Source organism: Equus asinus, chromosome X (assembly GCF_041296235.1).
Source record: "Equus asinus isolate D_3611 breed Donkey chromosome X, EquAss-T2T_v2, whole genome shotgun sequence".
In the NCBI taxonomy this organism is placed as follows: Eukaryota; Metazoa; Chordata; class Mammalia; order Perissodactyla; family Equidae; genus Equus; species Equus asinus.
In genome coordinates this window covers 82,204,730-82,220,313 of record NC_091820.1, presented here as the reverse complement: position 1 = coordinate 82,220,313, position 15,584 = coordinate 82,204,730, and positions in this window count along the sequence as shown.

Sequence of the window (15,584 nt, the reverse complement as noted above, 5' to 3'; positions counted from 1 at the left end):
TTGGCAGAAGTGCATCGCTGTGCTCACATCTGCTGGCAATGCTCCTGTATTTGCTGTGGAAGTCTGGCCCTATCTAACGTCCCTTCCCATCTGCCTCTGCACCCCCTCGGACGCCTGCCCCAGAATGACTGAAGCAGTGGTGAGGAGGCTCACCCCCAGGATTCCACCCGGCCCACCCCGGGCCACCGACCCAGAAGCTGCGGACCTCACCGCTGCACCACCGGCCGGCCCCTTTCATGTTCCATTGGCAACCTGCAGTTGAGTGCAATGGGGCTTGAATATGCTGCTTGAGCCCAACTCTGGCACTGTGTAGATGAGGCCAGGTTGTTTGTCGGGGCCACTGTGACGTCAGAGGATTGGTCATAGTTGTGCGTCTGCTGTCCCGGCAAACTTCACGGACACAGGGCTTCAGAGCCCGCTTGGAGCAGTCTCATAACGCACCCTTCCCAGTGAGCCCAGGTTTGACCTTCGTTGCCGTTTTTTGGCTTGTGAATTTCTCTGACTTTCAAACGTTCCAGCACAGTGTGTCTAAAGACTGACATCTTTCATTGTGGATTATTCAGGTGTGATATCTGTTCGCCTTGCATTTTCTGGGACCTTTTTTTCTTTTCCACAGTATACTCGTCATGGTCTTTCTCAGCTATCTCCCTTAGATGTGCTCATCAGTCCGTTCTCCTTCAGTCCAAGTGATTAATTTTGTATTTCTTGAATCACCGTATGTTCTCTAGGCCGAGGTGTGAGTGCTTTCGTGATTCTTGGTTGCTGTCTTTGAATTTGCAGCGGTCACTTGTAGGACTCTTTGCTATCCTAGCCTAGGTCAAGCGAAGCACTGACAACCCGTGGTCATCTGGCTTGGTTTGACATCCTGAGATCAGAAACTCCAAATTCGAGGTGGTCCTGGCAACCCCCTTCATGGACATCATGTTTTTCCGAGACATATTAGACAAATCTGATGAATTCCTCGCTCCAGGAAAGATATTTTTCTTTCTCTTTTGTGGATTTGGGAAGTTTCGAACTTGACCCCTGACCCTTGGACGTTGCCCTAGATCCCGTCTAGATGCGGGCTTACTTTATTTCTATAGGCTGTGCCATTCGTTTGACCTACATCCTCAGCCCTGGCATGTTTATTTTTCTGGAAACAGAATTGTAATGTTCTAATTTTCAGCCAGCTTCCTTCCAGATCGCGTCAAAGCACATAATCAATAATCCTTCTACGGCAAGAGGTCGGGGGAGAGAATTTCATTGGAGCCAAAGTGAGCACTCTAGCCTGGGAGGGCAGCCTTCACAAAGGAACCAAGCCCTCTGGAAAAGGGTGATTTTCAGCACACTTGTAGAGCCCTTCCCAACAAAGAGACCTACCCCAAGCATGACAGGGCTCCATTCCTTCAAGGCTTCCAAGACATCTCTTGGGACGCATTAGCATGTGGCCAGTGGGCCCCCGTGACGCCAGAGCTATAGAAAGTGAGACTGATCTTCCAAGAAAGCTAGGGGCCTAGGAAAGGAGGCGTCGACTCTTCTCTTCAATGTCCTCAAGAGATCCTTCTTGACTTTGGATTATGCTTAAGGCAGAAGGACACTGTAGGTCTGATAAGGCCCAAGTGCGGCCTCATGTTTCCAGTCAAGTTTCAAGCTTGAATCAGCATGGCCTCCCCATAGACTTGAATAGATGACAATGTTCTCCTCTCAGTGCTTGTCCCTCTATTCTGGCTTCTTGCCAAGGATTCCTTTCTTATCCCTGGCATTAGAGTCTGTTTGATCTCTTCCAGTTTCTGTGCCCGCTTTCTGTTTGTCAAAGCTGTTTCTGGGTATGTCTCCCTTTAATAGCCCAGCCTAGGCCAATCCTCAGACTGTAACCATGCGGCCATCTTGGGGGACATGTTCACCGTGATGTCATAAAGAACCTCAGAAGGCTAAGTTGTCCTGACATCCTCCAAGCACACAGAGTTTCAGAGCCATCTCAGACCAGTCTGACTCCTCCCCCTTTCCAGGTAGGATAGTTTTCCTTTTTCTGGATGTCTTGTCGGTTTCTAACTTTCTCCTCGAACTTGGAAAGGCCTGCTCCCTTCTCTGTAGACACTGGTCTCTTTCCTGTAAGATTACCCTGGGTGCTATCTCTTATGTCGTGGGTAGAAGGCCAAGTGGGTGGACCTTCCCCAGAGAAAGTCCTGGACTCCCTCCCAAGTTGAAGTTGCCCGGGCAATCCTCTGATGCGCAATGATCGTGTCATCTCCTAGCACTCTGCCAATTCCGCCTAGGCAGGTCCCATGTTTTCCTTCCTTCTTCCTTTGGGGAAGTGTACCAGATGCCTTCCTAGATTGGAATATTCTCACGGTGCTTTTTCTGGTGCGTATTGATAAGGGACCCTCACAATTCCTACTTCTTTATGACCTCTGTCCGCACCGTACCATGAAATCTCTATTCCCTAACATGGCTAATGTGATCTGCACCCGTGCTGTGAAAGAGTGAGGCCCGGGCCACCCAAGCGGAACGTGGGCACTTGCCCGCTCCACCACAGGGCCGGCCCTGACTTGTACTTTTGGACCAACCTGTGGCCTGAACTTGGGAAGATGTGGGCCTGTTTGGATTATTCGTGAAGCTCATTAGTAGGAACATCATGGACGGTAACGTTTTCCGTTGGTTCCTGGGCTTAGCACGGATCAGGTTCTCTTGGTAGGATTCCTCTTCATGTATTTGGAATGGTCTACCTTTCTGTAGCATCAGTAAGGCTTTTGAGGTGATTTTCCATCCTTGGAAGTTCACCTTCTCTAATCTCTTTCATCCCCCAAAGCTGTATGCCGTCATTCTGGACCCCTTTTTGGATTTTTGCTTTTAGGTGGATTTATTGCCATAACCCTGCATTCGAACATCCTATGTCTTTCAGATTTACATCCTCATCGATTTAGACTTCCGTGTAGGTTCCATCCTCTTCACCAGCGTAAGCCGAATCACAGGCCCTCACCACACACTTGTGCCTCATCATCTCTTTCACCCTCCCCCACCGCCCCGCTTTGCCTCTGGGCACCCCCGATCAAATGTCCAGTGCCGCCTGTTGGTCAGTGCTTGCTTTTTCTTCTCCTTGAAAGTGAGATCCTACGGTATTTGACTTTGTCCCTGGGGCTTGTTTCACTTCCCCTAAAACCCTCCCAGCCATTCTGGTGGTCACAAATGGCTGGATTGCATCCTTTGTTGCCGCTGAGTGGTCTGCCATTGTGTGGCTATAGCCCATGTTCCTTCTCCATTCGTCCCTTGCTGGGCACCAGGGCGGCTTCCAAGTCTTGGAGAGCGGGAGTAAGGCTGTGGTGAACTCAGCGGTGCACATGTCTTTAGGCGGTAGTGTTTCCGAGTTCTTTGGCTAAACGCGCCCCAGAGGAATAGCTGGATCATATGGGACATGGATTCTTAAATTTCGGAGGCAGTTCCACACCGCTTGGCCTAGTGGCTGCACCGGTTTCCACTGCCACCAGCAGTGCAGGAGGCTTCCCTTCTCTCCACCTCCTCTCTGACGCTTGTTGTTTCCTGTCTGCCTCCTTATAGCCATTCTGACCACGGTGAGCTGCTATGTCCTTGCGGTTTGGATTTGCCTTGAACTCAGGCTTAATGAGGGTGAACAAGTTTTCATGCACCTGTTGGCCCTCTTTAGATCTTCTTGGGAGAAATCTCTGTGTCCATCTTTGGCCCAGGTTTTCATTGGCTTGTTCTTTTTCTTGTGGAGACGTGTGAGTTGATTGTATCTTTGGGCTTTTCACCCCTTGTCCGATGTGTGCTTTGCAAACATCCACTCCCAGTTGTTGTGCTGTCTTTGCATTGAGTCGATGGTTTCCTTGACTGGGCAGAAGCGTCTGCATGTGAGGTGGTCCCGTTTGTTTCTTGTCTCCTTTGCTGCCCTTGCCCAGTCAGACAGGCTTCTTCCCAATAGGCGGCTCAGACAGATGGCAAAGAGCACTCTGCCTAGGTCTTCTCCTACAAGTTTCACGGTTTCAAGTGTGCCATTCAGGGCTTTAATCCATTCCAGGTGGTGCGTGTGCCAGGTGGAACATCATGGTCTACTCTCGTTGTGTTCCATGTGGCTGTGCAGGCTTCCCAGCACCGTTTATCGGAGAGACTCTCCTTTGTCCACTGTCTCCTCTTGGCTCCCTGGTCGCAAATGGGCTGTCCATGTATGTTTGAGTTGGGCTCTGGGCTCTCGATTCTGTTGCATGGGTCTGTGTGCCTGTTTTTGGGCCCGGACTGGGCCGTTTCGGTACCCAGCGCTTCGTCCTCTAGGTTGAAATCAGAAAGTGTGATACGTCCTGCTTTGTTCGTTTTCCTGAGGATTCCTTGGCCTATTCAGGGTCTCTTGTTGCTGGCCGGAAACTTTAGGATTCTCTCTTCTATCTCTCTGGCAAATATGGCTGCAACTTTGACTGGGATTGCATGGAATCCAGAGATTCCTTTCTCCGCTATGGACGTTTCAAGTGTGTTAATTCTTCCATTCCTAGGTCCCGGAATATCCTTCTTTTTCCTTGTGTCGTCTTGAATTTCTTTCCCCAAACGTTTGCTAGTTTTCGGTTGACATAGCTTTCACCTGTTTTGCTAAGGCTCTTCATAGACATCTTCTTCTTCGTACTGGCAAGCTGTGTTTTTTGTTCGTTTGTGTTTAGCTTCCGTTTTTCTATTCTTTGCAACTTGTAATTGGTTCTGTTTTGGCAGAAGTGCATCGCTGTGCTCACATCTGCTGGCAACGCTCCTGTATTTGCTGTGGAAGTCTGGCCCTATCTAACGTCCCTTCCCATCTGCCTCTACACCCCCTCGGACGCCTGCCCCAGAATGACTGAAGCAGTGGTGAGGAGGCTCACCCCCAGGATTCCACCCGGCCCACCCCGGGCCACCGACCCAGAAGCTGTGGACCTCACCGCTGCACCATCGGCCGGCCCCTTTCATGTTCCATTGGCAACCTGCAGTTGAGTGCAATGGGGCTTGAATATGCTGCTTGAGCCCAGCTCTGGCACTGTGTAGATGAGGCCAGGTGGTTTGTCGGGGCCACTGTGACGTCAGAGGATTGGTCATAATTGTGTGTCTGCTGTCCCGGCAAGCTTCATGGACACAGGGCTTCAGAGCCCGCTTGGAGCAGTCTCATAACTCACCCTTCCCAGTGAGCCCAGGTTTGACCTTCGCTGCCGTGTTTTGGCTTGTGAATTTCTCTGACTTTCAAACGTTCCAGCAGAGCCTGTCTAAAGACTGACATCTTTCATTGTGGATTATTCAGGTGTGATATCTGTTCGCCTTGCATTTTCTGGGACCTTTTTTTCTTTTCCACAGTATGCTCGTCATGGTCTTTCTCAGCTATCTCCCTTAGATGTGCTCATCAGTCCGTTCTCCTTCAGTCCAAGTGATTAATTTTGTATTTCTTGAATCACCGTATGTTCTCTAGGCCGAGGTGTGAGTGCTTTCGTGATTCTTGGTTGCTGTCTTTGAATTTGCAGCGGTCACTTGTAGGACTCTTTGCTATCCTAGCCTAGGTCAAATGAAGCACTGAGAACCCGAGGTCATCTGGGTTGGTTTGACATCCTGAGATCAGAAACTCCAAATTCGAGGTGGTCCTGGCAACCCCCTTCATGGACATCATGTTTTTCCGAGACAAATTAGACAAATCTGATGAATTCCTCGCTCCAGGAAAGATATTTTTCTTTCTCTTTTGTGGATTTGGGAAGTTTCGAACTTGACCCCTGACCCTTGGACGTTGCCCTAGATTCCGTCTAGATGCGGGCTTACTTTATTTCTATAGGTTGTGCCATTCGTTTGACCTACATCCTCAGCCCTGGCATGTTTATTTTTCTGGAAACAGAATTGTAATGTTCTAATTTTCAGCCAGCTTCCTTCCATATGGCGTCAAAGCACATAATCAATAATCCTTCTACGGCAAGAGGTCGGGGGAGAGAATTTCATTGGAGCCAAAGTGAGCACTCTAGCCTGGGAGGGCAGCCTTCACAAAGGAACCAAGCCCTCTGGAAAAGGGTGATTTTCAGCACACTTGTAGATCCCTTGCCAACAAAGAGACCTACCCCAAGCATGACAGGGCTCCATTCCTTCCAGGCTTCCAAGACATCTCTTGGGACGCATTAGCATGTGGCCAGTGGGCCCCCGTGACGCCAGAGCTATAGAAAGTGAGACTGATCTTCCAAGAAAGCTAGGGGCCTAGGAAAGGAGGCATCGACTCTTCTCTTCAATGTCCTCAAGAGATCCTTCTTGACTTTGGATTATGCTTAAGGCAGAAGGACACTGTAGGTCTGATAAGGCCCAAGTGCGGCCTCGTGTTTCCAGTCAAGTTTCAAGCTTGAATCAGCATGGCCTCCCCATAGACTTGAATAGATGACAATGTTCTCCTCTCAGTGCTTGTCCCTCTATTCTGGCTTCTTGCCAAGGATTCCTTTCTTATCCCTGGCATCAGAGTCTGTTTGATCTCTTCCAGTTTCTGTGCCCGCTTTCTGTTTGTCAAAGCTGTTTCTGGGTATGTCTCCCTTTAATAGCCCAGCCTAGGCCAATCCTCAGACTGTACCCATGCGGCCATCTTGGGGGACATGTTCACCGTGATGTCATAAAGAACCTCAGAAGGCTAAGTTGTCCTGACAACCTCCAAGCACACAGAGTTTCAGAGCCATCTCAGACCAGTCTGACTCCTCCCCCTTTCCAGGTAGGATAGTTTTCCTTTTTCTGGATGTCTTGTCGGTTTCTAACTTTCTCCTCGAACTTGGAAAGGCCTGCTCCCTTCTCTCTAGACACTGGTCTCTTTCCTGTAAGATTACCCTGGGTGTTATCTCTTATGTCGTGGGTAGATGGCCAAGTGGGTGGACCTTCCCCAGAGAAAGTCCTGGACTCCCTCCCAAGTTGAAGTTGCCCGGGCAATCCTCTGATGCGCAATGATCGTGTCATCTCCTAGCACTCTGCCAATTCCGCCTTGGCAGGTCCCATGTTTTCCTTCCTTCTTCCTTTGGGGAAGTGTACCAGATGCCTTCCTAGATTGGAATATTCTCACGGTGCTTTTTCTGGTGCGTATTGATAAGGGACCCTCACAATTCCTACTTCTTTATGACCTCTGTCCGCACCGTACCATGAAATCTCTATTCCCTAACAGGGCTAATGTGATCTGCACCCGTGCTGTGAAAGAGTGAGGCCCGGGCCACCCAAGCGGAACGTGGGCACTTGCCCGCTCCACCACAGGGCCGGCCCTGACTTGTACTTTTGGACCAACCTGTGGCCTGAACTTGGGAAGATGTGGGCCTGTTTGGATTATTCGTGAAGCTGATTAGTAGGAACATCATGGACGGTAACGTTTTCCGTTGGTTCCTGGGCTTAGCACGGATCAGGTTCTCTTGGTAGGATTCCTCTTCATGTATTTGGAATGGTCTACCTTTCTGTAGCATCAGTAAGGCTTTTGAGGTGATTTTCCATCCTTGGAAGTTCACCTTCTCTAATCTCTTTCAGCCCCCAAAGCTGTATGCCGTCATTCTGGACCCCTTTTTGGATTTTTGCTTTTAGGTGGATTTATTGCCATAACCCTGCATTCGAACATCCTATGTCTTTCAGATTTACATCCTCATCGATTTAGACTTCCGTGTAGGTTCCATCCTCTTCACCAGCGTAAGCCGAATCACAGGCCCTCACCACACACTTGTGCCTCATCATCTCTTTCACCCTCCCCCACCGCCCCGCTTTGCCTCTGGGCACCCCCGATCAAATGTCCAGTGCCGCCTGTTGGTCAGTGCTTGCTTTTTCTTCTCCTTGTAAGTGAGATCCTACGGTATTTGACTTTGTCCCTGGGGCTTGTTTCACTTCCCCTAAAACCCTCCCAGCCATTCTGGTGGTCACAAATGGCTGGATTGCATCCTTTGTTCCCGCTGAGTGGTATGCCATTGTGTGGCTATAGCCCATGTTCCTTCTCCATTCGTCCCTTGCTGGGCACCAGGTCGGCTTCCAAGTCTTGGAGAGCGGGAGTAAGGCTGTGCTGAACTCAGCGGTGCACATGTCTTTAGGCGGTAGTGTTTCCGAGTTCTTTGGCTAAACACGCCCCAGAGGAATAGCTGGATCATATGGGACATGGATTCTTAAATTTCGGAGGCAGTTCCACACCGCTTGGCCTAGTGGCTGCACCGGTTTCCACTGCCACCAGCAGTGCAGGAGGCTTCCCTTCTCTCCACCTCCTCTCTGACGCTTGTTGTTTCCTGTCTGCCTCCTTATAGCCATTCTGACCACAGTGAGCTGCTATGTCATTGCGGTTTGGATTTGCCTTGGCCTCAGACTTAATGAGGGTGAACAAGTTTTCATGCACCTGTTGGCCCTCTTTAGATCTTCTTGGGAGAAATCTCTGTGTCCATCTTTGGCCCAGGGTTTCATTGGCTTGTTCTTTTTGTTGTGAAGACGTGTGAGTTGATTGTACCTTTGGGCTTTTCACCCCTTGTCCGATGTGTGCTTTGCAAACATCCACTCCCAGTTGTTGTGCTGTCTTTGCATTGAGTCGATGGTTTCCTTGACTGGGCAGAAGCGTCTGCATGTGAGGTGGTCCCGTTTGTTTCTTGTCTCCTTTGCTGCCCTTGCCCAGTCAGACATGCTTCTTCCCAATAGGCGGCTCAGACAGATGGCAAAGAGCACTCTGCCTAGGTCTTCTCCTACAAGTTTCACGGTTTCAAGTGTGCCATTCAGGGCTTTAATCCATTCCAGGTGGTGCGTATGCCAGGTGGAACATCATGGTCTACTCTCGTTGTGTTCCATGTGGCTGTGCAGGCTTCCCAGCACCGTTTCTTGGAGAGACTCTCCTTTGTCCACTGTCTCCTCTTGGCTCCCTGGTCGCAAATGGGCTGTCCATGTATGTTTGAGTTGGGCTCTGGGCTCTCGATTCTTTTGCATGGGTCTGTGTGCCTGTTTTTGGGGCCGGACTGTGCCGTTTCGGTACCTAGCGCTTCGTCCTCTAGGTTGAAATCAGAAAGTGTGATACGTCCTGCTTTGTTCGTTTTCCTGAGGATTCCTTGGCCTATTCAGGGTCTCTTGTTGCTGGCTGGAAACTTTAGGATTCTCTCTTCTATCTCTCTGGCAAATATGGCTGCAACTTTGACTGGGATTGCATGGAATCCAGAGATTCCTTTCTCCGCTATGGACGTTTCAAGTGTGTTAATTCTTCCTTTCCTAGGTCCCGGAATATCCTTCTTTTTCCTTGTGTCGTCTTGAATTTCTTTCCCCAAACGTTTGCTAGTTTTCGGTTGACATAGCTTTCACCTGTTTTGCTAAGGCTCTTCATAGACATCTTCTTCTTCGTACTGGCAAGCTGTGTTTTTTGTTCGTTTGTGTTTAGCTTCCGTTTTTCTATTCTTTGCAACTTGTAATTGGTTCTGTTTTGGCAGAAGTGCATCGCTGTGCTCACATCTGCTGGCAACGCTCCTGTATTTGCTGTGGAAGTCTGGCCCTATCTAACGTCCCTTCCCATCTGCCTCTACACCCCCTCGGACGCCTGCCCCAGAATGACTGAAGCAGTGGTGAGGAGGCTCACCCCCAGGATTCCACCCGGCCCACCCCGGGCCACCGACCCAGAAGCTGCGGACCTCACCGCTGCACCACCGGCCGGCCCCTTTCATGTTCCATTGGCAACCTGCAGTTGAGTGCAATGGGGCTTGAATATGCTGCTTGAGCCCAGCTCTGGCACTGTGTAGATGAGGCCAGGTGGTTTGTCGGGGCCACTGTGACGTCAGAGGATTGGTCATAATTGTGTCTGCTGTCCCGGCAAGCTTCATGGACACAGGGCTTCAGAGCCCGCTTGGAGCAGTCTCATAACTCACCCTTCCCAGTGAGCCCAGGTTTGACCTTCGCTGCCGTGTTTTGGCTTGTGAATTTCTCTGACTTTCAAACGTTCCAGCAGAGCCTGTCTAAAGACTGACATCTTTCATTGTGGATTATTCAGGTGTGATATCTGTTCGCCTTGCATTTTCTGGGACCTTTTTTTCTTTTCCACAGTATGCTCGTCATGGTCTTTCTCAGCTATCTCCCTTAGATGTGCTTATCAGTCCGTTCTCCTTCAGTCCAAGTGATTAATTTTGTATTTCTTGAATCACCGTATGTTCTCTAGGGCGAGGTGTGAGTGCTTTCGTGATTCTTGGTTGCTGTCTTTGAATTTGCAGCGGTCACTTGTAGGACTCTTTGCTATCCTAGCCTAGGTCAAATGAAGCACTGAGAACCCGAGGTCATCTGGGTTGGTTTGACATCCTGAGATCAGAAACTCCAAATTCGAGGTGGTCCTGGCAACCCCCTTCATGGACATCATGTTTTTCCGAGACAAATTAGACAAATCTGATGAATTCCTCGCTCCAGGAAAGATATTTTTCTTTCTCTTTTGTGGATTTTGGAAGTTTCGAACTTGACCCCTGACCCTTGGACGTTGCCCTAGATTCCGTCTAGATGCGGGCTTACCTTATTTCTATAGGCTGTGCCATTCGTTTGACCTACATCCTCAGCCCTGGCATGTTTATTTTTCTGGAAACAGAATTGTAATGTTCTAATTTTCAGCCAGCTTCCTTCCAGATGGCGTCAAAGCACATAATCAATAATCCTTCTACGGCAAGAGGTCGGGGGAGAGAATTTCATTGGAGCCAAAGTGAGCACTCTAGCCTGGGAGGGCAGCCTTCACAAAGGAACCAAGCCCTCTGGAAAAGGGTGATTTTCAGCACACTTGTAGAGCCCTTCCCAACAAAGAGACCTACCCCAAGCATGACAGGGCTCCATTCCTTCCAGGCTTCCAAGACATCTCTTGGGACGCATTAGCATGTGGCCAGTGGGCCCCCGTGACGCCAGAGCTATAGAAAGTGAGACTGATCTTCCAAGAAAGCTAGGGGCCTAGGAAAGGAGGCGTCGACTCTTCTCTTCAATGTCCTCAAGAGATCCTTCTTGACTTTGGATTATGCTTAAGGCAGAAGGACACTGTAGGTCTGATAAGGCCCAAGTGCGGCCTCGTGTTTCCAGTCAAGTTTCAAGCTTGAATCAGCATGGCCTCCCCATAGACTTGAATAGATGACAATGTTCTCCTCTCAGTGCTTGTCCCTCTATTCTGGCTTCTTGCCAAGGATTCCTTTCTTATCCCTGGCATTAGAGTCTGTTTGATCTCTTCCAGTTTCTGTGCCCGCTTTCTGTTTGTCAAAGCTGTTTCTGGGTATGTCTCCCTTTAATAGCCCAGCCTAGGCCAATCCTCAGACCGTAACCATGCGGCCATCTTGGGGGACATGTTCACCGTGATGTCATAAAGAACCTCAGAAGGCTAAGTTGTCCTGACATCCTCCAAGCACACAGAGTTTCAGAGCCATCTCAGACCAGTCTGACTCCTCCCCCTTTCCAGGTAGGATAGTTTTCCTTTTTCTGGATGTCTTGTCGGTTTCTAACTTTCTCCTCGAACTTGGAAAGGCCTGCTCCCTTCTCTGTAGACACTGGTCTCTTTCCTGTAAGATTACCCTGGGTGCTATCTCTTATGTCGTGGGTAGAAGGCCAAGTGGGTGGACCTTCCCCAGAGAAAGTCCTGGACTCCCTCCCAAGTTGAAGTTGCCCGGGCAATCCTCTGATGCGCAATGATCGTGTCATCTCCTAGCACTCTGCCAATTCCGCCTAGGCAGGTCCCATGTTTTCCTTCCTTCTTCCTTTGGGGAAGTGTACCAGATGCCTTCCTAGATTGGAATATTCTCACGGTGCTTTTTCTGGTGCGTATTGATAAGGGACCCTCACAATTCCTACTTCTTTATGACCTCTGTCCGCACCGTACCATGAAATCTCTATTCCCTAACATGGCTAATGTGATCTGCACCCGTGCTGTGAAAGAGTGAGGCCCGGGCCACCCAAGCGGAACGTGGGCACTTGCCCGCTCCACCACAGGGCCGGCCCTGACTTGTACTTTTGGACCAACCTATGGCCTGAACTTGGGAAGATGTGGGCCTGTTTGGATTATTCGTGAAGCTGATTAGTAGGAACATCATGGACGGTAACGTTTTCCGTTGGTTCCTGGGCTTAGCACGGATCAGGTTCTCTTGGTAGGATTCCTCTTCATGTATTTGGAATGGTCTACCTTTCTGTAGCATCAGTAAGCCTTTTGAGGTGATTTTCCATCCTTGGAAGTTCACCTTCTCTAATCTCTTTCAGCCCCCAAAGCTGTATGCCGTCATTCTGGACCCCTTTTTGGATTTTTGCTTTTAGGTGGATTTATTGCCATAACCCTGCATTCGAACATCCTATGTCTTTCAGATTTACATCCTCATCGATTTAGACTTCCGTGTAGGTTCCATCCTCTTCACCAGCGTAAGCCGAATCACAGGCCCTCACCACACACTTGTGCCTCATCATCTCTTTCACCCTCCCCCACCGCCCCGCTTTGCCTCTGGGCACCCCTGATCAAATGTCCAGTGCCGCCTGTTGGTCAGTGCTTGCTTTTTCTTCTCCTTGAAAGTGAGATCCTACGGTATTTGACTTTGTCCCTGGGGCTTGTTTCACTTCCCCTAAAACCCTCCCAGCCATTCTGGTGGTCACAAATGGCTGGATTGCATCCTTTGTTGCCGCTGAGTGGTCTGCCATTGTGTGGCTATAGCCCATGTTCCTTCTCCATTCGTCCCTTGCTGGGCACCAGGGCGGCTTCCAAGTCTTGGAGAGCGGGAGTAAGACTGTGGTGAACTCAGCGGTGCACATGTCTTTAGGCGGTAGTGTTTCCGAGTTCTTTGGCTAAACGCGCCCCAGAGGAATAGCTGGATCATATGGGACATGGATTCTTAAATTTCGGAGGCAGTTCCACACCGCTTGGCCTAGTGGCTGCACCGGTTTCCACTGCCACCAGCAGTGCAGGAGGCTTCCCTTCTCTCCACCTCCTCTCTGACGCTTGTTGTTTCCTGTCTGCCTCCTTATAGCCATTCTGACCACGGTGAGCTGCTATGTCCTTGCGGTTTGGATTTGCCTTGAACTCAGGCTTAATGAGGGTGAACAAGTTTTCATGCACCTGTTGGCCCTCTTTAGATCTTCTTGGGAGAAATCTCTGTGTCCATCTTTGGCCCAGGTTTTCATTGGCTTGTTCTTTTTCTTGTGGAGACGTGTGAGTTGATTGTATCTTTGGGCTTCTCCCCCCTTGTCCGATGTGTGCTTTGTAAACATCCACTCCCAGTTGTTGTGCTGTCTTTGCATTGAGTCGATGGTTTCCTTGACTGGGCAGAAGCGTCTGCATGTGAGGTGGTCCCGTTTGTTTCTTGTCTCCTTTGCTGCCCTTGCCCAGTCAGACATGCTTCTTCCCAATAGGCGGCTCAGACAGATGGCAAAGAGCACTCTGCCTAGGTCTTCTCCTACAAGTTTCACGGTTTCAAGTTTGCCATTCAGGGCTTTAATCCATTCCAGGTGGTGCGTGTGCCAGGTGGAACATCATGGTCTACTCTCGTTGTGTTCCATGTGGCTGTGCAGGCTTCCCAGCACCGTTTCTTGGAGAGACTCTCCTTTGTCCACTGTCTCCTCTTGGCTCCCTGGTCGCAAATGGGCTGTCCATGTATGTTTGAGTTGGGCTCTGGGCTCTCGATTCTGTTGCATTTGTCTGTCTGCCTGTTTTTGGGGCCGGACTGTGCCGTTTCGGTACCTAGCGCTTCGTCCTCTAGGTTGAAATCAGAAAGTGTGATACGTCCTGCTTTGTTCGTTTTCCTGAGGATTCCTTGGCCTATTCAGGGTCTCTTGTTGCTGGCCGGAAACTTTAGGATTCTCTCTTCTATCTCTCTGGCAAATATGGCTGCAACTTTGACTGGGATTGCATGGAATCCAGAGATTCCTTTCTCCGCTATAGACGTTTCAAGTGTGTTAATTCTTCCATTCCTAGGTCCCGGAATATCCTTCTTTTTCCTTGTGTCGTCTTGAATTTCTTTCCCCAAAAGTTTGCTAGTTTTCGGTTGACATAGCTTTCACCTGTTTTGCTAAGGCTCTTCATAGACATCTTCTTCTTCGTACTGGCAAGCTGTGTTTTTTGTTCGTTTGTGTTTAGCTTCCGTTTTTCTATTCTTTGCAACTTGTAATTGGTTCTGTTTTGGCAGAAGTGCATCGCTGTGCTCACATCTGCTGGCAACGCTCCTGTATTTGCTGTGGAAGTCTGGCCCTATCTAACGTCCCTTCCCATCTGCCTCTACACCCCCTCGGACGCCTGCCCCAGAATGACTGAAGCAGTGGTGAGGAGGCTCACCCCCAGGATTCCACCCGGCCCACCCCAGGCCACCGACCCAGAAGCTGTGGACCTCACCGCTGCACCACCGGCCGGCCCCTTTCATGTTCCATTGGCAACCTGCAGTTGAGTGCAATGGGGCTTGAATATGCTGCTTGAGCCCAGCTCTGGCACTGTGTAGATGAGGCCAGGTGGTTTGTCGGGGCCACTGTGACGTCAGAGGATTGGTCATAATTGTGTGTCTGCTGTCCCGGCAAGCTTCATAGACACAGGGCTTCAGAGCCCGCTTGGAGCAGTCTCATAACTCACCCTTCCCAGTGAGCCCAGGTTTGACCTTCGCTGCCGTGTTTTGGCTTGTGAATTTCTCTGACTTTCAAACGTTCCAGCAGAGCCTGTCTAAAGACTGACATCTTTCATTGTGGATTATTCAGGTGTGATATCTGTTCGCCTTGCATTTTCTGGGACCTTTTTTTCTTTTCCACAGTATCCTCGTCATGGTCTTTCTCAGCTATCTCCCTTAGATGTGCTTATCAGTCCGTTCTCCTTCAGTCCAAGGGATTAATTTTGTATTTCTTGAATCACCGTATGTTCTCTAGGCCGAGGTGTGAGTGCTTTCGTGATTCTTGGTTGCTGTCTTTGAATTTGCAGCGGTCACTTGTAGGATTCTTTGCTATCCTAGCCTAGGTCAAACGAAGCACTGAGAACCCGTGGTCATCTGGGTTGGTTTGACATCCTGAGATCAGAAACTCCAAATTCGAGGTGGTCCTGGCAACCCCCTTCATGGACATCATGTTTTTCCGAGACAAATTAGACAAATCTGATGAATTCCTCGCTCCAGGAAAGATATTTCTCTTTCTCTTTTGTGGATTTGGGAAGTTTCGACCTTGACCCCTGACCCTTGGACGTTGCCCTAGATTCCGTCTAGATGCGGGCTTACTTTATTTCTATAGGCTGTGCCATTTGTTTGACCTACATCCTCAGCCCTGGCATGTTTATTTTTCTGGAAACAGAATTGTAATGTTCTAATTTTCAGCCAGCTTCCTTCCATATGGCGTCAAAGCACATAATCAATAATCCTTCTACGGCAAGAGGTCGGTAGAGAATTTCATTGGAGCCAAAGTGAGCACTCTAGCCTGGGAGGGCAGCCTTCACAAAGGAACCAAGCCCTCTGGAAAAGGGTGATTTTCAGCACACTTGTAGAGCCCTTCCCAACAAAGAGACCTACCCCAAGCATGACAGGGCTCCATTCCTTCGAGGCTTCCAAGACATCTCTTGGGACGCATTAGCATGTGGCCAGTGGGCCACCGTGACGCCAGAGCTATAGAAAGTGAGACTGATCTTCCAAGAACGCTAGGGGCCTAGGAAAGGAGGCATCGACTCTTCTCTTCAATGTCCTCAAGAGATCCTT